This window comes from Engystomops pustulosus, chromosome 1 (genome assembly GCF_040894005.1).
Source record: "Engystomops pustulosus chromosome 1, aEngPut4.maternal, whole genome shotgun sequence".
Classification (NCBI taxonomy): Eukaryota; Metazoa; Chordata; class Amphibia; order Anura; family Leptodactylidae; genus Engystomops; species Engystomops pustulosus.
The window spans coordinates 195,627,919-195,649,597 of NC_092411.1; the positions used below are offsets into that span (position 1 = coordinate 195,627,919).

The 21,679-nt window shown below is 38.7% G+C and overlaps 1 protein-coding gene across 2 annotated transcripts in view; it reads left to right on the forward strand.

Moving 5' to 3' along the window:
- The first annotated feature begins 447 nt into the window (after positions 1-447).
- The window catches only part of NPFFR2 (neuropeptide FF receptor 2), a 144,628-nt gene continuing 123,396 nt past the window's right edge, over positions 448-21,679 (forward strand). Inside the window, exons 1-2 of one of the 2 annotated variants that reach the window (XM_072117373.1) lie at positions 448-1,123; positions 1,489-1,538. The gene's annotated coding sequence lies outside the window, so the exon portion shown is untranslated. The remainder of the gene's footprint in view (positions 1,124-1,488; positions 1,539-21,679) is intronic. The other variant, XM_072117363.1, reaches the window with a different exon arrangement.

A 21,679-nucleotide genomic window follows, 5' to 3' on the forward strand; every position in this document is an offset into this window, starting at 1 on the left:
AGGAGGTGCAAAATACGACCAGATTTCAAACACCTTACATCAGACAGTGATAAATCTGCTGCAGCAGACTCTCTTGTCTAACGTTTTATTGTCATACTTTAAGTCACTTTGATAAATCTAGCCACATTTGTCTCAAAAAGCTACGTTGATGAAAATAGTAAAAAGTTGCAGTTTTTAAAACAGCAACAATGAAGCGAAAATAAAGAGAACTGCTGAGCCTTAAACCCAAATCTGGCTGTGATGCATAATAAAGGGCTTAAACACAGGAGGTTCTTTGTGTCTAAACTGGTATTTCCCTAGGTGGCAGGATACTTACACAAATGAGTGGTACATACAGTATGAGATTAGTACTGTACCTTCTCCCTTCAGTGACAATACTGCTATCAACCCTATATGCTGCTACTAGGATCTGCTAATGTTTCTTATTTTTAACTCCTTATTTCCCAGACTGCAGCAGGCAAGAACAGATGTACCTAGTACTTGTGCTTTGTGGTTCTGTTTCTGGGAATTGCGTTTCTGCTTTTCCAGGGTTGAGTATGTCTGCTACAATAAGAAGATAACTAGGAATCCATCAAACAGTATCCTGATGTGGAGGAGAAGAAGGCTTACTGCAGGTGACATCCTGGTGCATGTGCCATCAGTGACTCCGCTGTCATTATCCCAGTTAATCTGTAAACTATTACTTACAAACAATTCTGTGCTGTGATCTAAGCAAAGCAGCTTGGAAGCTGTGACAAGTAGGAGCTGTCACCTCCTCTCCTTCCAGTCTGCTGGAGCTCTCAGCATTCCACTATTGATAAGGGAGGTGCAGGGATGATCACACCCACCATCCATGCAGCTCTTTCACAAATCCATGACGTGAACCTCTCATCATCACAAGCTCCACAACCAACAACAAAAAGAAGGAGGTGAAACGTGCTGATGTGCTTCTTGTGCACTGCCTGCTTATATCTGGAGACACAGGAGCAGCTCCTGCACTGGACATAACAGCTGCTCCCTCTGGAGCTGGGAAGTAGCTTCATCCAGCTTTCTTCCCAAGAGACATATCAGTCATAGAGTAAGAGACTTACCTGCTGCTGAAGAAACAAACCTTATACACCTGAAGCCACATCCCTCACTACAGGTAAGTGCATTCTCCTATTCTGCAGGAAGAGGGGAAAGAAAGTCCAGCTCTAAACCTTGACTGGGAAAGTACTTGAATCGAATAGATCTCTTAACAATAAGTATAATACTGGTTTCAATTGCTCATAGAAGAAGCATTAGATCTAGTGGTCTATCTGCCTGTGTTAACTTGGGTCCTTGAAGGTCCACTGCATAGTCTCACATACTAAATGGGGTCAACCTCATTATTGATATGTACTTTGCTGTGTTGTCTTTCAGAACATAGATAACAGTGGGTTGTTCAATGATTGTATCATATTTTATAACAATACGTAGATGTCCTCTCATATCATATTTTACTGCAACATTGTTTTTTGTTTTCTATAGGAAATATGTTATAATGCCTGGGCATCCTTTGGAGCTTGACCTGCTGCTAGGTACTGAAGTAGTAGGGCAAAGATGCAGTTATTTATTCCTTCATAATTTTGTGTCAGCGGTTCCACTGAAAATAAGAAACATCTGCATCACTCATACAGTGTATGATGTAGAGCCAAGGGCTATGTATGCCTTATGCCTGCATCTAGTGGTCACTTAAAAAAATATCTCACAACTTAGACCAAGTTTTCTTATTAAGAGAACAATCAAATCATTGGATTATTCCCTTAGACATATAAGAAAAGATGCAGTTATTTATGTATCAATATGGATTAAATATGTGAATGCGAACCTGCATACAGTGTCCATATGGTAAGGTGAAAAAAGTCTAGAAACTATTATACACTTCCTATTTACAAATAATAGGTAAATAAATCACATTCATGTCAAATCTATATGGATTAAGAATTCAACTTACATGTACATAACACAGCTAAACAGTAGTGTGAATAGGGTAAATCAAAGATACATCTCCTATTTACAATCAGGTTTATTTGGATCCTCAATATCAAGATTCTCCCCTTTAAGCTGTAAAGGAGCATTACATCACACTATAAAAGCAGTCAATTTAATTAAATGATAGGCTCAGTCTCACATACAGTTTTTCTCATGCCACTCCACATTATCTCAGTTACTTCTCAATTGTTCCTTAGCAACAGTCTGCAAACTGTCACTTTGTCAGTAAACACTAATATAAGAAAAAAAAACCTAATTCAGTTAACATTGTAGCATGTTGCTAGGGACCATTAGAGAGCAAGTCACAATCTTTTAAAGGTGTAGACATTGTATATTATATTTGACTCTTTTGCTGACCTTTATTGTTTTCCTTGTAATGTCACCTCTGCTGACCACTAAGGTCATGGTGTCTTGATTGTAACAGTTTTGATAACAGAGCAGTAAGAATCATTGGGTTTTGCAAGAACAATCGCTAGGAGAATATGTAGAAACTCAAAACATTTTTTTGGGTGAGTTTAAGAAAGCTATTGGGTGGGTTTAAGAAGCTATCATATGGTCCATGATTCCCTGACTTCAAGTAAAAAGCCATTAAGCAAAAGGCATCACATGGTAACTGATGTCACAATTTCAAGGTTCATAACTTTTTGAAAAAAATAAAAACATGTAAAGACTTTGGTAGTAATTCATGAACAATGCCCGCACTGTTGCAGATGCTTAATTGTGTAATGATGTAGATGTACATACACTTTGTAGTCTAAACGTATATATACACATGCATATTGATTCAGATATTTCATGAGTTGGTACAGGGTAGCTTCAGTAAATCATATATAGAAGAGGATGCTGTATTTTCAAAGTATCTACTGTAAATCACATAGAAAGCTGGTTTCTAATGGCAGTTTTCTTTTTACAAAGCACCAAGTCGATTTAAGCCATATACAAGACTTGCTTAAAAATCAATATGATTTAACAATTGAATGAACAGAAAACAGCCACAGAGAAATAAATTGTTCTTAACGTTGGATGACTTGTTTTACATTGCTGCAGAAATCTAAAGCACTTCAGAAAACCTCAGTGTTACTAGCCTCAGCTAGTAAATCCTATTTAGATAACGGTTGTATCGATTTCCTTTTTTCACATTGTATGCCTTTTGTTTATCAAATTATTACACTGTTTTTGAAAGAATACGATGTACTGTATATCATATGTTATGCTTATGGAAGAGCTAAGGAAATACTGAATTATTGTGCTGTTTTTCCAGAACGAATAGAGTATACAGCATACGCACGTTTGGGGAGATTTAGTAATACTGGGAGTATGTGTACCCTACGTAACATGAACCACATGCATCACTGAAATGGATTGCTTAACCTGCCATAGGCTGTGAACCTCTGTCCTGTGATGTTCTATATGTATCAGTACCAAATCCCTTCCACACTAAGTCGTAGAACTTTATTGTGAAGCCATAACCCTATTTCAGCAAGTTGCATAAATTTGGTAATACAGATAGATTTGCCAAAATACACCAAATTAATATTTTGCCACATTATATAATGTGGTCGGGTCATAAACGCATTAGAAAATGTGCCCCCATATTTTTAGTTTACTATGTAGCATGTCCTAGAGTCTACTACTGCTTTACTTCTGCTTTGAATTTAGTCTGTTTCCTCTTATATCTAACATTTTAGAAGGCTTTATGGTAGTTATGATTGTATATATTCTTAACCAGGTCTGGGGTACAATATTGTGTCCTGTGAACTCTCCTCTTTCGTACATTTTTGTAAATATTTGTAATCCTCATTCAATAGATCATTGTTTCATTTCAAAAAGACTGTTTCACTACTGAATCAGTACGACTTGAACAATGTCAGACTGTGTAGGGCCACAACCCCAACTGGTAACACCCAGTTGTAAATTTAGCCATGACTTTCATGATCAATACAAGTGTATATTAAAACAAAGATGCCAGGAGAACTTTGATGTCATTTGAAATGAATAAGAGACATGTTGTTCTAATATCTTATGTTATTGCAGGTTGACTATTAGGACTTTCTCTACTAGAGGCATGAAGGTTTACACAAGCTTTACTAAAGTTCCTTTACAAACACATCAATTTATAACTGGTTGAATGCCTACTATCGTCTACCAGGTTTCTGAGTAGATGAGGGTGACTTGAAAGCAGCTTTTGGAATTCCTGTACGTAGTGAATCCTTTTGCCATCTGCAAATGTCTCTTCCTAGCTATGCAATATATCTTTGGCTTTGTATAAAAATGGTTTATGAACTTATTTAGTCAAGAAGTAAAGTTTATCAGTGGCCAAGTTTCATGGGGATAACAAATGTAGCTCTCAAGAGGACTGGCAAATAGAGCTCAGCTTACTGGACCGTGGTGAGGAAGATTTGTAAGTGGAAAGGGAATATGGTAAATTAGTCTTTCTAATATGTTTGCCTAGTTTCCTAGCAGCCCCGCTATGGCCAGCTGCTAACACACTGGGGCAGATTTACAAATAATGTAAATGTGGTTGGATTCATAAAGCATGCATGTCTGCATAAGCCCGGAGTGTAATGCTAAGTCATTAATCAGACATCCCTTAGTCTACATTGTCACATCTTACTATGGGGCTGGTTGCATATATCACAAGCCCCCATCATTCTGTCCATATAATTAATGCATCTGTCATTTCTGTGAAAGAGAATGGCAGTGTAATCATTTTACAGTACATGACCAAGCGGTGGTGCAGTAATGATACATTCATGTGCTATGTTAAGTATATTTTAGGAAAGTGCTGTGTCTGAACTACCATTTATTCATTGTGAATGTAAGGAGATCATTGAACAATGGTTTATGATTACCATAGATATCTGACATATGTTAAACTTTGTTAGTGTTATTAGTGATAAGCAATATGCAAAGTAGAAATTACACTTTTTTTAATTTTACTTCTGACACAAAAAGCTTTGTTCCGTGTAATCTGATTTGTGGCTGATTCTTGAGAATCAGGTAATAGAATGTCGCCGCAGATATAAAACCAGACAATAACATGAAGGAAAGAAATGTAATATTGCGGTGAGACATTATTAAAAAAACTGTAATGTATTTCTGGAGCAAGATTGCCAAATATTTTATAAAACAATCCTATTGTACCTCCTTCTGTATCTCACCTCGACTAAACTGACTTTGGAGGGATCAAAGTTTACAATCACTAAGATTTAAATCTTCTGTTGTAAACCACTCTAAAGTAGATTTATTTTCTTTTTTGGTCCGCTGGATTTGGTTAGAAGAAGTGTACAAAAATTGGCTGGACTTTCAAAGATTCAACTAAAAATACCTTGCACCAGTTTGTCTATAGCTTAGTTATAGTTTGACTATATTTTTGTCTAATGGCCCTCTTAGCAACACAAAAACCACATATAAGGATGTGCATGTCAATTCCATATCGAAACCATTGTATAATATTCCATTAAATAACCTTATTGAATTCAGGGGTTAGGGAAGTAAGAAGACTACTTAAGTAGACTTTTGAGTCTTCTTATTTCCCTGATCTAGTCTACAGCCTTTCACTTAGCTAAAGCAGTTCCCTACTCTGTATTGATGAGATGCAAACACATTGAAACAGTGCTTTCTACAGTTTCTTATGAATCCGTTCCTTATGAAATAGATATGCTTGTTTGGCTTTTTATCATGTCATTAGGCTTCCTGAAAAAGTCATGCTTGATGTTAAAAGGGGCTGCCTTACAAGATAGCCAACAGGCACGTTTTTCCTTATCCTATCATGAAAAACATATTTGCATATTCAATATCTCAGTTCAAGGAGTCCTTTATTACTGGTTGCTTTCACAGTGTGTTTTTTAACTTCACACGTTGCTATATGTGAACACGGCTGATATTATGATTTCCAAAATTCGGATTAAATTGGTATCAGCCCTGCGAGGCAAAGAGCTACTAAGATTTGCCAATGCTACCTTTGATTATTCTCTTATTAACCTGTTATTATAGATTGGGTACAGAAAGTATTTAGACCCCCTTTAAATGTTTCACTCTTTGTTTCATTGCAGCCAATTGGTAAGATCAAAAAAGTTCTTTTTTTATTGCTCATTAATGTTCACTCTGCATCCGATCTTTACAGAAAAAAGAGAAATGTAGTTATTTTTGCTAATTTATTAAACAAGAAAAACTAAAATATTACATGGTTCAAAGTATTCAGACCGTTTGCTGTGACACTAATATTTAACTCACATGCTGTCCATTCCTTTCTGATCCTCATTAAGATGGTTCTACCCCTTCACTTGATTAGGAAAGACACACACCTGTCCATATAAGACTTCAAAGCACATAGTGCATGACAGGGCACATGACAATCATAAAGACTAAGGAACTGTCCAAGGAGCTCAGAGACAGAATTGTCGCATGGTGCAGGCTACAAAAGAATTCCTGCAGCACTCAAGGTGCATAAGAGCACAGTTGCCTCCATAATCCTTAAATGGAAGATGCTTGGGATAACCAGAACTCTTCCTTGACCCGGTTGTCCAGCTAAACTTAGCAATCATGGGAGAAGAACCTTGGTGAGAGAGGTAAAGAAGAACCCCAAGATCACTTTGGCTGAGCCCCAGAGATGTAGTAGAGAGATGGGAGAAAATTCCAAAACGTCAACTATCACTGCAGACCTCTACCAGGCTTTATGGCAGAGTTTGCCGACAGAAGCTTCTCTTCAGAGAAAGACATATGAAAGTCACATACAGTTTGCAAAAAAGCACATGAAGGGCTCTCAGGCTATGAGAAATAAGATTCTCTGGTCTGATGAGAACTTTTTGGTGTTCATTTTAAGCAGTATAAACCAAGCACTGCTCTTCACCTGCCAAATATAATCCCAACAGTGAAACATGCTATGAGGGTGGGGGTTGGTTCACAGCTGCAGGGACAGAATGACTGGTTGCAATTAAAGGAAAAATGAATGCGGACAAGTACAGAGATATCCTGGATGAAAACATCTTACAGAGTGCTCTGGACCTTAGACTGGGCTGACCCTAAGTACACAACTAAAATAACAAAGCAGTGGCTTCAGAACAACTCTGTGCCAATTCTTGTGGCCCAATGAATTATTTCTGGAGAAACTTGAAAATGTCTGTCCACCAGCTTTCACTATCCAACCTGAGGGGACTGAAGAAGACCTGCAAGGAGGAACAGCAGAGGATCCCCAAATCCAGGTGTGAAAAACTTGCATCATTCCCAAGAAGAATCATGGCTGTACTAGCTCAAAAGCGGCTTCTACTCAATACTGAGAAAAGGGTCTGAATACTTATCACCATGTGATATTTTGCTTATTTAATTAATTAGTAAAAATATCTACATTTCAAGATGGGTTGAAGACTGTTCATTAGTGAGCAAAACTTTTTTGATCCAACTTATTGGTTGCAATGAAGCAGAGTGAACAATTTACAGGACTCTGAATACTTATGCACCCACTGCATACATATGTTTTCAGTAAAACCTTATACAAATGTATCACCAAAAAAAATCAGTTTGAAAAGACTGGTGTTTGTAGACTTATTTGTCAGGCAAATTATCCTGTACTAACCAATTTCTATTAACTTCAATAAGTAACAGTATTCCGTGATGAGTATGCCTTAGGCATTTTGATACAACCATCACTTAACCCTGCTTTGTTCTAATGTGGATCAGGAACCATAAAGTAACTTTCTACATATTGTTTGTTAAATGAGAATCGTTACCCTCCTCTTAATCTATTCCATTAAAGAGAGAACCATCCAGTACTCTACTCTTTACTAGTGGAGACAAAACCGTCTACACATGGATATTTGTGGTTTTTCTGGTATCAGTTAATTGCCAACCTTCTCCAGGAGTGACATGCATATTGCTGATAGAAAGGGATTTATAGAGAGCAGAATGTAGAGCCAAGATAGTCTGATGGACAAGTTTTTTCTGTGTTTGTAGAAGATACTTACTAGATAATACCCTGTTTCCCCTAAAATAAGACATCCCCTGAAAGTAAGACCTAATACAATTTTGTTCAGGCTTAGAAATATAAGGCCTTCCCTGAAAATAAGACCTAGCGGCCGCCATTGCAGCAGCTCCCCCCACGCCATACATTAGTATTAGGAAATCTTTTAGATGCTGCAGAAGGTTGTGACATGGGGAAGAATTCATGGAAGTAAATCACTGGCTGTTGTGCTGCAAATGTGATCCCAGCAGCTCCCAGGATAAGAAGGGTCATTTATGGAAAGTGCTTTTACTACACATGAGAGATTGGGGTCAATGATTCTAATAGAAATGTAGTTACAAGAAATACAGCATGAAATTCTGAGTTTGGAGAGTTATAAGGATGCTAGAGAAGATGATTTTTTGTTCAACGATAAATGTAAATTCTTGTTTATGGAAAAATAAGACATCCCCTAAAAATAAGACCTAGAGTCTTTAGGAGCAAAAATTAATATAAGACACTGTCTTATTTTCGGGGAAACAGGGTAGTACTATGCTCTAGCCTCTCTCTAACACTGGACTGATTAGAAAGGGCTGGAAAGAATAATATTCGAACAGCAGAACAGTGACTGGGTTTCTTCTTGTTATCCTGGCACACGGTCATCACAAAACGTGCTGTTGGTGAATTACAATTAAGAGGATGTCTGGGAAAAAAAAGGTCATTGACAGCAAATATCCCACAAACTTGATCACATAGTATTGGTTTTATTACTTTAAACATATATAACACAGTGGTGTGTTTAAAGATATAGCACAGATATACACAGGTGCTCATCATACTATACAAATTATGCATCATAAGATAAGTTTAGAATGAATGAACAAAGTGAAAGGCATAACCCCTTGAATAACATCTAAGACCCCTGCTCCACGGTCCTGTTCACCCATGGCACCATCAATTTCTGCCTGGTTGTGCCACAGTGGAATAGTTTATTGTTTCTATACCCCCAGGTCATATATAAGATTACTTTTAATCATTGACAGCCCCTTTGACATTAACAGGTACATTATGTCCATTAGATCAATATTTACATTTCTTTTAGTGAGTAGGTACTCAGTTTAAGTGTCATTGTATTATAATATAGACTAAGCTCACTTGAACCTTGTTTTCATCTGCTATAGAAGTGAGTTATGTAACTCCCTATATGTAAGGATGACTTTACTGTGACTTCCATTATGTAATAAAACAACACACTGTTCTCAGGTTACTTTACTGTACAGCTATAACGCTGCTAGACTGACCATGAATGTGTGATGCAACAAGTTGGTCTTTACTGCTGTAATAAAGAAATATCTTCAGAAATAGCATTGTTTTACTGTTTTTTTTGTTTCATCTCTGCAGCTGTTCTATATAGACTCCTAATACAAAAGCAGTCTTCTTCCAGAACTAGACATAGTTGCATAGTAATTTTTTGTCTTACTCATTGTAATAAGAAAAGATTGGAACTATAATCTGAAATATTTAAAAACGTTATCTCTGGAATAGAAGAATATAACAGCTGACCATTTACATTTTTTTTTTGTGTCCACCACTGAAGATCTATTTATAATAACTGTGAATTTTTTTCAAAAAGTATGGACTATTAAAAAGTTTAACCCTTAGACACAAGTCTTCACTTTTTAAAGGAAACCTACCATCTCGGATCTACTTATTAAGGTAGATATGGTGGCAGGTTCATCTTATATATTTTATTACAGTACACTTTGAGGCATGTCATATTTACTGTAGTTCATTTTTTTCTTGCTTGCAGCAGGTTTGGCTAGAAGCAAAACAGTCATCCTTTGCATCTGATCCAAACAGCTTGAAATACTTGAGATAACCTCTTAAAGGAAACCTTCCATCTCAGATCTACCTATTAAGGTAGATCCGGTGGCAGCTTCATCTAATAAATATAATCTGAGCCCTTCTTAGGGCTAATCCTTCTAAAGTTTAGAAATCTTTTATTACCCTTATAGGCAAATATGTGAATGAGGTTACTGGGGTGAAGAGTAGCCAGAGCTGAAGCCTCTTTCGATCCTCCTACTATGAGATCTTCAGCGTGCAGCTACTAGGTGCATGTGCATGCACAGTAGCTCCGGCTTCAGAGCTGATTACGTGCAGCCACCAGCTCTGCATACAGAGTCTATGCAGAGTGCGGAAGAGGAGCTGCGCACTGAAGCTCTCATAGTAGGAGGATGGAGGAGTTTCAGCTCTGGCTACTCTTCACCCCAGTAGCCTCATTCACATATTTGCCTATAAGGATAATAAAAGATTTCTAAGCTTAGCGGGCACTGAAGGATTAACTCAAAAAAGAGCTCAGATGAAAAGATGATATTTATTAGATGAAGCTGCCACCATATGTACCTTGATAGGTAGATCCGAGATGGTAGGTTTCCTTTAAGAGGTTATCTCCAGTATTTCAAGTTGTTAGGATCAGATGAAAAGGTTGACTGTTTTGCTTCTAGCATAACCTGCTGCAAGCAACAAAAACACGATAAAAAATGAACTATAGTAAATATGAAATGCCTCAAAATGTACTGTAGAAGGACTGTTCAAAATTCATACAAGAAGCAGTAGTCTAACAGCAGTGCAGACAGAGAGAGAACCTGGATTAGTGAGAGTGTTGAAGTGCAAATGGTTTAGAAGTAACATGTTCATGGCAGTAATGACAGATGAAAGAGAAAATAGATTTTGTCAAATTTAAGATCTACAGAGGGATAAAGGTATCAGATGTAATTGACCACGGGAATACATTAGATGCACGAGAAAAGTTTTAAAGTACTAGTCCTACATAACTGTTTACAATTCAGAACAGACCTTTATATATAACCCATATCCACTCTATAAAGGTGTATATATATATGTATATACATATATATATTACGGCTTTGGTATCTTTAATTATTCTATGATTCCTTTTGAACAGCCTTTTGTCCTCTTTGTTATAGAGGACATGCATGTTCTATTCCTGTTGTGGGAAGCTGCCTGCGTCTCTAAAGCGTCTTCTCTGGAGTAGATTCTGACTAAGTTCAATATCAATTAAACTGAATGGCTTTCTTATTGCTTCTTGACATTCAGAGAAAATGCTATAGCTTCAGAGGCAGCCAACATACCACTAAAGGAATTCCTTACAAGTCTGAAAGAGGAAAAGAAGAGGCAAGACAAGGTGGATTTTCTAAGGTGAACTCAAAGGCTATTCACTTCACTTGAAACAGCAGGGGTGCTATTATAATATTATTCCTGAAATATTTTGTAACATCACCAATGAGCATAATACAAAAACCATTTATAGTATAAGCTAGATTAAACTAAAAGCAATATTCTTCATGGAACACCTCTCTAAAATCAATGAGCTGCCCATTATCTAATGCACAGACTAGCTCTACCCTTTAGCTAAAAAATATGGGCTCCAAACCAACATTTCTTTGTAAGGGCGTTTGAAAATTAAGTTTTTATATTCCTTTAATATCATGAGTATTTTTCATACTCTAGGTCTATTAATTAGGCTTTCTCTAAATAGCAGGAGGTCTAAGTTTATTCCCATTTTGTGGATTACCTATTCAATTAGGATTTGCAGGTATTACAGTAGTAGCAAAGCAAATGAGATTTAACAAATACACTGCAGAAAACAATTTGCATGTAAATTGATATGCGGTGAAGATTTGAAATACACAGGATGTCAATTCTTTCTGCAGGCTTTCAGCGATTTCACTCTTCGTAATGCATAGGGTGTGCAAAACATGTGTTATATGTGATCAGCATAGTGTTGCGGACTAGTGTTGAGCAAACCTGAACTGTAAAATTTGTGGTTGTACCAATTATGGTAGGTTTGGCACCCACAAACCTGAGCTGCTGTTCGGGCTTCAGGTTTATGTCCGGAAAAATGTGACAAGCTGGTTGCTTGACCACTAAGCAGCCAATCAACCAGCTGTCAGCCCAATAGTAACCATACCCATGCCCTCTATGGTCATGGCTGTGATTGTCCAGTATGGACACATGATCCTGCTGTATGTGAGGCAGGATCACATGTCCCATTACAGAGAGGAGACAGGTCTGATGGAGATAGGGTCATTCAGACAGGCAGATAATGATTGCATTTTACAGTTTTACAGGTAGGAAGAGGAGGCTGCTGTGAAAAGGGAAAAGTAAAAATCTCAAATAATTGACATTTTTAGGGCACTCTAAAGAGCTGCATGTTGCTACTCATAGGGGGTAATTTATCGTATCTCTGTTTGTTTTGGCTAGTTTTTGCCTGTCTCTTTTTCGTCTGTTTCTTTGGTAATTTATCAATCTCACTTTTTCCTTGTGTTAAATGAGTTTTTTTTCAGATCTCTTTTTGAGATATTTGTTGCAAATGTCACAAAAATGTCACACAAATGTCTCAAGTCATTTCTTTTCATTTTCTAAGTTTTCCTTAAGTATGGTTTGGTCTGGAGTTTTTCACGCCAATTTAGTCATTGTCAACATTTAGCACATCTGGAATAGATAGATAAATGTTTCTTGACGAAAAACAAACATCCGGCGGACATTTCACAATGTCCCCAAAAAGACACAAAAATTGCAATGTGCCAAGGCTGCATATAGAGCAGGGGTAGTGTTTGTACTGTTTGCATTACCAGCATCATACAGAATTACCTTAAATGAGCAGTGTTAGTACTCTTTTACGTATTTACAGCATCATACAGTCTTCTTTTACAATACTAATCTTAGTAGTATTTGCATCATCTTTACCTCACAGCCAGACTATGACTAAGAGCCTGCTGGTTCGAAAACGCGTCAGACTATGACACACATGTTTTTTAAACTTTGTTTTTCTTAATAAAGTGTATTTTTAACTATTATCTTCTGATACAGCAACACCTTAAAGGACAAGTTGTAGTACTATTTGCATTTACAGCACCATACAGTAATGCCTCACAGTACCAATCTTAGTACTATTTGCATTTATGTTCTGCATCATGTTCTGTTAAAGTACCAGCCATAGAACTATTTGCATCAAATGTATGTTACAGTACCAGTTCTAGTAGTATTTGCATCACTTTCACCTTACAGTATCAGTCTTAGTATTATTTGCATTTGTAGCATCATAAAGCAACACACCTTAAAAGACCAGCTTCAAAACTAGTTTGCATTTCCAGCATCATACAGCAATACCTTAAAGTAGCTGTGTTAGTACTAGTTGCATTCAAAGAATCATAGAGCATTACCATAAAAGTGCTTTGTTAGTACTATCTCCACTTACATAATCAAACAGCAATACCTAAAAAGAGCAGTATTAGTACTGTTTGAATTTACAGCATCATACAGCAATAACTTAAAGGAGAAGTGTAAGTGTTGTTTGCATTTACAGCATTATACAGCAATACCTTAAAGAGGCAGTACGGATATATTAATGTATGTGTACCAATTTTCTGTCTAATTCTGCTCTTAAAAGTCTTTGGGCTTGCACATGCATGACTTTGGGACTTAAAATTACCTCTGTGAAAAACCCAACCCCAAAGCCCCCTTCCCTCATTAATGGGCATACACAGTTGTTGGGTGTCAAGGCCACAGCGGCCGCATTTATTATAACAAAACATCATCATTAATCAATAACATTGCATAACATTACAATTTACATTAAACTCAGCTAGCAAAGGGGTTCCGGGGGGCATCTAAATTGCCATCAAATCTGTTGTCACGAAGTCTCACTTGCCCCAGCCGTATATGCGCCTGACCAGGGACCCAAAATGGAGACTTCCCCACCTCCTGAGATCCTTGCTCCCAGGAATTCACCATATCTCTGTTAAACAACTATTCGGGGGACTGGACACCCCCCGTGTTGCCAGCTCCCCCGTCTCAACACCTCCTTTTTGCCCCCGTGAACCCCTCCTAAATCCGCCGCTGAGACATTAGTTTTGGCCCCCCATCTGCATCCCTTATTTTAAAAGGGGCGGGTGGGCGGTCAAAATTGTTCTTTTCTCCCCAGATTCCAGTGACAGAGTGACACTACCTCGTGTCAGTATATTTACAAATATTCCCAAACCCTCCCCTGTACGTGACTGCTCACTACTTACTGTAAACATCTCCCCCTCCCATTTCTGACCTTCACCTAACCCCATAGATAGCTCCAATTTAACCCCTTGTCATGCCGCCATTGCGTTACTTTGCATTCACTTCATTGCTCCTTTTATAAAGTGTAAAGAGCGCCTCTTTTGTGTCTGACATTTTAGAAAACTGTGCACCTAAAGTGGCATGGTAGCATTTAGTCGGAGTTTGCAACACATTTACTACTGCAATTCAACACAATTGTGTGATACGCTGTATAATGTAATTGCAACAAAAATAATAAGGTACACACTACCCATAGCAGTGCAGATTGCACCAGATAATTGAACACTTTGTACCAATATTACATTATCTGGTGCAACCTGCACATTAGTGAGGCAAACAGCACTAAGGCAGTTTGCATTACTTTTTTATAAATCTGGACCCCAGTCTTCCATTAAACTACCAGTCTTAGTAGTTGTCAGGCTCCAAGGGCAGCGGACCGACTGGACCACGGCGGACGATGACCTAAGCCGACAAATGGGACTGGAATCTAAGTGGCACCCGGTTTTCACCAGAGCCCGCCGCAAAGCAGGTTGGACTCGCTGCGACGTGGTACCACCAGGTCGTTCCATAGGTGCAACTTTGTCTACAGTGGCAACCAAGACGTCCAGACATAAAGCAGGATCGTAGTGGGGGACAGACAGGAAGTCAGGACGGCCAGCATGGGATCGGAGTAGGAGACGAACCAAGAAGTCAGGGCAGGCGGAACGGGCACAAAGTCTAATACAGAACCGTGGTCACAAGGGGAAATTCAAACACAAGCACAAGGCAGGGACACAAGCTTTCTCAATGGCATGAACACAAAGATCTGGCAAAGAATGCTGGGAGAGGCCTGCTTTTAACAATTTCATGGAAATAGCCAGCACCAATCAGCGGCACACTGGCCCTCTAAATTTTCACGAGCCATCATGCCTGCGCCCTAGGAGTCGGGGATGCACGCACGCCTCCAGGGGGCCGGGACAGGACGATGACAGGTGAGTTGTGTGGGCACTGCGCTGGCGGGGCATGATATGTGTCCCAGGAGCACCCGTAACGGTACCCCCCCTTCGGTCTCCCCTCTTCTTGGGCCAGAGAAATCTCTGCAGAAGATCATGATATTGTCCACGGGCTCCCAAGATCTCTCCTCAGGCCCAAATCCTTTCCAATCTACCAAGAAGAACCTCAAAGACATCAGTGGAGTCAGCCTCAGGAGAAGGAGGAGGAACTTGCCGGGAGAAGCGGTTCAGAATGACTGACTTGAGTAGAGATACGTGGGAGAGTTCAGGATGCGCATGGTGGGAGGAATGCGCAGCTTGTAGGCCACAGAATTGATGTGGCTGAGCACCACAAAAGGACCCAGGAATCGTTGACCAAGTTTGTAACCAGGGATCTTTAGCTGGGCATACCGGGAGGACAACCAGACTTTGTCACCTGGAGAGAGGATGGGAGGAGGCCTGCGTCTCTTGTCAGCCTGGAGATTGGTTCGGGCAGAAACCTGTTACAAGGAAAGGCGAGTCTGCTCCGAGATGGACTTCAGATCCCGAAACAACTCCTCAACAGCAGGGACATCCGAGTACACAGAAAGAAGAAGAGGAGGGTGTGGATGCAGTCCATTATTGATGGGTGTGGATGCAGTCCATAATTGATGGAGCACAGGAAGCGGCAGAGCCCACAAAGTCCCGAACATCCTTGACCAGATCTGGCCAGCAATAGAAACGGGAAATGAGGGCTGCACACCTGGGTGCCAAGTCACACGTGAGCAATGTCCTCAAGTCAGAATCCTCTTTCGTGGAGCAGGTCAGACATAGGTCTTGCCAGGAGGTAGCTGCTGAAGGTCCACTGGAGTGGCCACAACCAGTCGCTCAGGAGGGATGACATGCCCAGGACCCTGTTCTTCTCCAATGACATCCAAGGCACAGGGGAGGGCATCAGCCTTGATGTTTTTCAGCCGGATGGAAATGGATGAGGAAAGTGTATCAGGCCAAGAGAGAAGTAGGGCTGAAGCAAAGACAGACTTTAATCTTGAGAAAGCTTCTTCAGCCACTGGAGTCCAGAGACAGGGATTGGTGCCTTTCTTGGTGAGTGCCACAATGGTAGACACTAGAGAGGAGAAGTGCTGGATAAACTGCCGGTAATAGTTCGCAAAGCTCAGTAATCTCTGTATTGCACATAGTCCTACTGGGCACGGCCATTGAAGCACCGCAGACAACTTAGCAGGATCCATCAGTTGAATCCTGTCAGTAATAATGTAGTCAAGGAAGGGAAGACTCTTCGGATGGAACTGGCACTTTTCAAGTTTGGCGTAGAGATGATTGGCTCTTACTTGACTGAGGACTTGGCGCACTTGGGACCGATGGGATTCAAGGTCCGCAGAAAATACCAGTATATCGTCTAGATAAACCACGACACAGGTTTATAGCAAGTTTCTGAAGATGTTGTTGATGAGCTGCTGAAAGACGGCTGGTGCGTTAAAAAGTCTGAACAGCATAACCAGGTACCCAAAGTGCCCATTGTGAGTGTTAAAGGCAGTCTTCCACTCATCACACTTGCGGATATGGATGAGGTTGTAGGCCCCACGAAGGTCCAGTTTGGAGAAGACCATGGCTCCATGAAGGCGGTCAAACAGCTCAGTGATCAATGGCAAAGGATAGCAGTTCTTAATTTCGACCTTGTTATGGCCACTGTAGTCGATACATGGACAGAGTGACCCATCCTTCTTGGTAAAAAAGAAGAAGCATGCAGCAGTTGGAGAAGAGGTTCTCTTTGATATAGTCAAACATTGCTGCAGTTTCAGACACAGAGAGAGGGTACACCCGACCCTGAGGAGGAGATGTAGCTGGCAGCAGATCAACAGGGCAGTCATAGGGACAGTGTCTCTGCTTGCTTCTTTGAAATAACATCCTGTTAGCAAGGTGGGAGACCCTCCAGAGGCTTGGGAACCACAAAAAAAGGCCAAGATGAGTACTGGATGAGGAACCACCATGTAGCAAGACTGGCAATCTGGTCCCCAATGAAGAATCTTCTTGTTTTATGTGTAGTGTTTCAGAAGACTGCAGATATCTACACCTTGTCTCCAATGGGTTACTAGCACTAGGCATAGCACTGGTTTTCTAATTAACAAACAATAGAGCATCCTTTTATGACAGAAATCTATTGCAACGTATTCCAAAACACTGTCTCAAGTGCCGTATCTATCAACAGTTTTAGACAGTGTTTAGATACTTTTATGGCTGGTATGACAAAAGGAGCATTGCCTAAGCTGCAACAAAACTGCCCAAAATATGGCATTGCTTCTGGCTTAACCTTAGCAAACTTAGAGTAGGTACAAAGTATAACTAGACAGTCTTATACTACACCAGACTTATGATCCAGCATTGCTGTGATAAATCTGGTGCTGTATGAAGCTGTCTGGCAAACTGCATCAATGTGCCCAAAATCCAAAGAACAAAAACCAGTTACATTTTCTTTTAAATACAATTGTCTGAATCAAACCTTTTTCTACAATTTGCCACCCATAAAATTTTATTAAAAAAAGGTAGGGGTGTCAGAAAATAACAATATGAATACTTCTCTGTTCCTCAAAAATTAAAATTTTTTAACGCTATCAGAAGACACAGCTTGATCTCGCTGAGTCAAAGTATACAGGGGGATTGTTCATTTAGGAGTAGAATCAAAGCCCATAAGAGAATGGCTTAGTTGGATTTCGTTGTCAATTTCACCAAACTTGGAATTTTTTCACAGCTTCTCAGTACACTGCATGGAATATACGCCACTGGGGAGAACAATTTGTCAAACAGAAAGCCAACGCTCATAGAGCCTGTAATTGGAAAAATAAAAAAGTTATTGCTTTTAAAATGAGTAGACTAAAAAACAGAAAAGCAAAAACAGATGAGGGCTGTATCCTTAAAGGCTAACTTTACTGTTAGCCTCCTGTGATTCCTGCGTCCCTGTGATTCCTGCATCCCTGTTATTCCTGTGTGCCAGTCCATTCCTGTGGTCCTGCGTTCCTGTGTGCCAGTCTGTCCCTGTGATCCTGCGTTCCTGTGTGCCAGCTCCTGCGATTTCTGACGTGAGTGGTGTCTCCTGTATTGCTACCTTGGCAGCCACCGCGGGCTAGTCGAACCTGTTGAATGACTTGGTGGTTCCTGCCGCAGCAAGTCCATCCCGCTTTGCGGCGGGCTCTGGTGAACACCGGGTTTCCACTTAGACTCCGGTCCCAGGTCTGCTAGTACCACCTCCCGCGGTGGTCCAGAGGGTCCGCAGATTCCCTGCTCTGACAGAGAAATTTGGTTGATATATTTTACATTTATTTATGAAAAATATGAATTTGGCAAAAATATTTGAAAAAAAGAGCTATTTTACAAAAAAATTAAATGTTCAGTTTTTCAAACAGATAGTCTTACCACCCAAATTAGTTACTAACTAATATTTATCATATCTCAGCTTTGTCTTGTGTTGGCATCATTTTACAAATGCTTTTTTTTAAATTTTCCATAAAATGTTATATAATTAATTATTTAAGGGACCATTTTATTTCTGTAGGGGTTTTGAAGTCATATTAATAAAAACTAGAAGCGCCCCACAAATCCCCCATTTTGTTAACGTTACCCTTAACATTATTCAAAACTTTACATGGCAAACTTGTTAAACCTTTAAGTGTTTTACAGATATTAAAACAAAATGAAGGTTTTATTAGGAATTTTAAAATGTTGTGATTACTACGATTACCTAGCCCTAATATTTACCCACTTAAGCTGAATACAATTAGAAGTTGCATCTACTAATATATTGTGTAGTTTCTTTAGAGTATGAGGACACTTATGTAACATGCTATCTGGGCACATAGTGGGCACAAAAAGGGAAATAGTATTATTGAGCTTTTGTAGAGCAGATTTTGATTGTAGCTTTCCGGTGCCATGGCATGTTTGTTGAGCCCCTGAGGCACCAGAAACCCATTACCTTCAGAGATAACTTCATTTTGTAAACTTGTTATCAAGGAATATAGGGGGCATTTGACCCTTTGCTGCCAATGACTTATTCCTTTTTACATTTCTATTTTTTGGTCCCCAGCTTCAAAAATCCATAACATTTTTATTTTTCCATGTATAGAGCTGAATGAATAATTGTTTTCTTCATAACAAATTTTATTTCCAAGTGAGTGTAATTTATATTCCATGGCGTGTGCTGGTTAGCTGGAGAAAATTCCAAATGTATTGAAATTGACAAGAAAACACTTTTGTAGCATATTCTTGTGGGGTTTGTTTTTTCAGCTTTCACTCTGCACTCCAAATGACACATCTAACTTACCGTACTTTGATTCAGTACGATCATGGGGATACCAAATTTATATAGGTTTTTTAAATTTTTGAAGAAAAAAAATTCATTTTACTATATTCTGATGCTAAAAACGTTTTCATACTTTCTTTTTTTTAATGCGGGACATGAGGAAGATTTTCATTTTAGGGACTGTGCAATTATGACAATTGGGTACATTTTTCCATTATGCTGCTAATGGATCAGTAGCAAAACTGTCATATACAGTATTGCAAAAAGAAAAAAACTAAACTTAAAGTACAAATCACACCCATTTCCTTAGCACTGATATAAAACTAAACAATAAAAATCATAAACATGTTAGGTATTGTTATATCCCAATCAAAATGGACTATGTAGCAAAAATAACCCAAATGTCTAAAATGCCATTATGCAACACATAGAAAAATGTAATAAATGGTAAAAAATTAAAATAAAAAAAAGCTTCAAAATGGTTGCAAACATCATCATGTTTGGCAAAAAAATTGATACTTAACACAGAGCTGTACAGGGAAGTATGACAAAGTTTTTGGCCTCAGAATATAGCAAAGGCTTTAATTTTTTTTTATTAAAACACAATAAAGCCTATATAAATTTGGTATCCATGGGATCTTAATGACCAAAGGAGTAAAAAGGGAGGTATCATTTGTAGCACACAGTGAAATCAGTAATATCAGCCCACAAGAAAATGTAGCAAATGTTTTTCCTTCAATTGTGATGCATTTGGAATTTATTTCTCACTTCCCAGCACATGCTAGGCAATATTAAATACAGACACTAGGAAACATGATTTATCCTGCTTAAAACAAGCCTTTATACTGTTCTTTAAAAGGAAAAATAAAAAAGTTAAGGATTTTTGAAGGCAGGGATCAAAAAACATAAAATGCCATAAAATGGCCTGGTCACTAAGGGGTTAATACCCAGCCACGGTTTTCAAATTTTAAACTTGCATAAATCAGTTGAAAATTGGTTCTTGTGTTTGCAAAATTTACCAAGTGAACAGAAATTTACCCCTATTAGACCCAAATTAATTTGCCAATGTGTACACACGGTTCACACAATAAGATTCCAACAGGAAAATAGATTAACAATAATATACTGCAAGAACAAAGCTCAGAGTAAAGTTCATTGATTTAATTTAGATAACAGCAAAACAGTCAATAATAAATGACTTTTACTTAAATAAGGATCACACAGTTGGTTTTTCTACTATAGTATTTTTACTCCCATACAGTAAACAGCACATAAACCAATTATTTGTGGTGCACAATTTGCACCTTATAGAGCTACTCACGGTATAAGACTGGTCCCCACAGTCTTAGTAAAAGTTAAAAAAAAATAATTTTCCCTATTAAGCTCCCAATAATGTTCTCTCCCACGATATCCAATCTTTATCCACCGATGAACAGCACTAGTCCACAAATCCTCCTGCTGAAAGTATGTCACCATTCAGACTAGTACCATCGCACTTTTCTTATCGTCCTTCAATTGTATTGTAAAGCGCTATCGCTGGGAGAAATATACAGGCAGATGGTGTGGCACGTTCCAACAAGTTAAAATTTATTTCAATTCATCATACTCATCATACTCATATACATCATGCGCATATCAAAATCAATAGCGGGACGCTAGCTTTTGTGACCGCCCGACCCAGGGTTTCGCTAACAAGGCTTCTTCCAGGGCTTTGCTAGCACCCTGATACCCATTTTATTTCCATGAAATGGTAGCAAAAAGGCCAAAAAAAAAGAAATATGTCCTTACCTCTCCATTCACTATTGTTTCCATTACTGGGAGCTGCTCATGTTCTGTTTAAATTACCTGGCTGCCATGTCCGTGTAAATGGTACAGGATCTATAAACTTTGTCCAACTTAAATCAATCTTTGTGTTAGTTTTTCGTGTGCAAATCTTAGTTTAAGACACAAATGTATGATTTCATTTGTTTCATAGTGTTTCCCAAAAAGTTAAAGGAAGAGGTGGACATGGCTAACAAAATTCCATCAAAACAACTACAATAGACAGTTTGTTTACTTTCGAAAAATGCATTCTATACGATTTATGGTATTCAACTATAAATTATACATATAACACAATTTATAATTATTGAAATGGTTTAGCTCTGTGTTTTGTACCATACAGCAAAGCCATAATTTATCCTCATAACTCAGTACACACACCATTTATTATCATAACTCTTCATTCATCCATCCATTCTTTGTCCTGCCCAGAACACAATACCAATGAGTTCAATTTAGAAAAATTGGGCATGTTCCACAGCATTCTAAGTCTCTATTAATAGACAATTTATAATACTATTAACTACCATACTT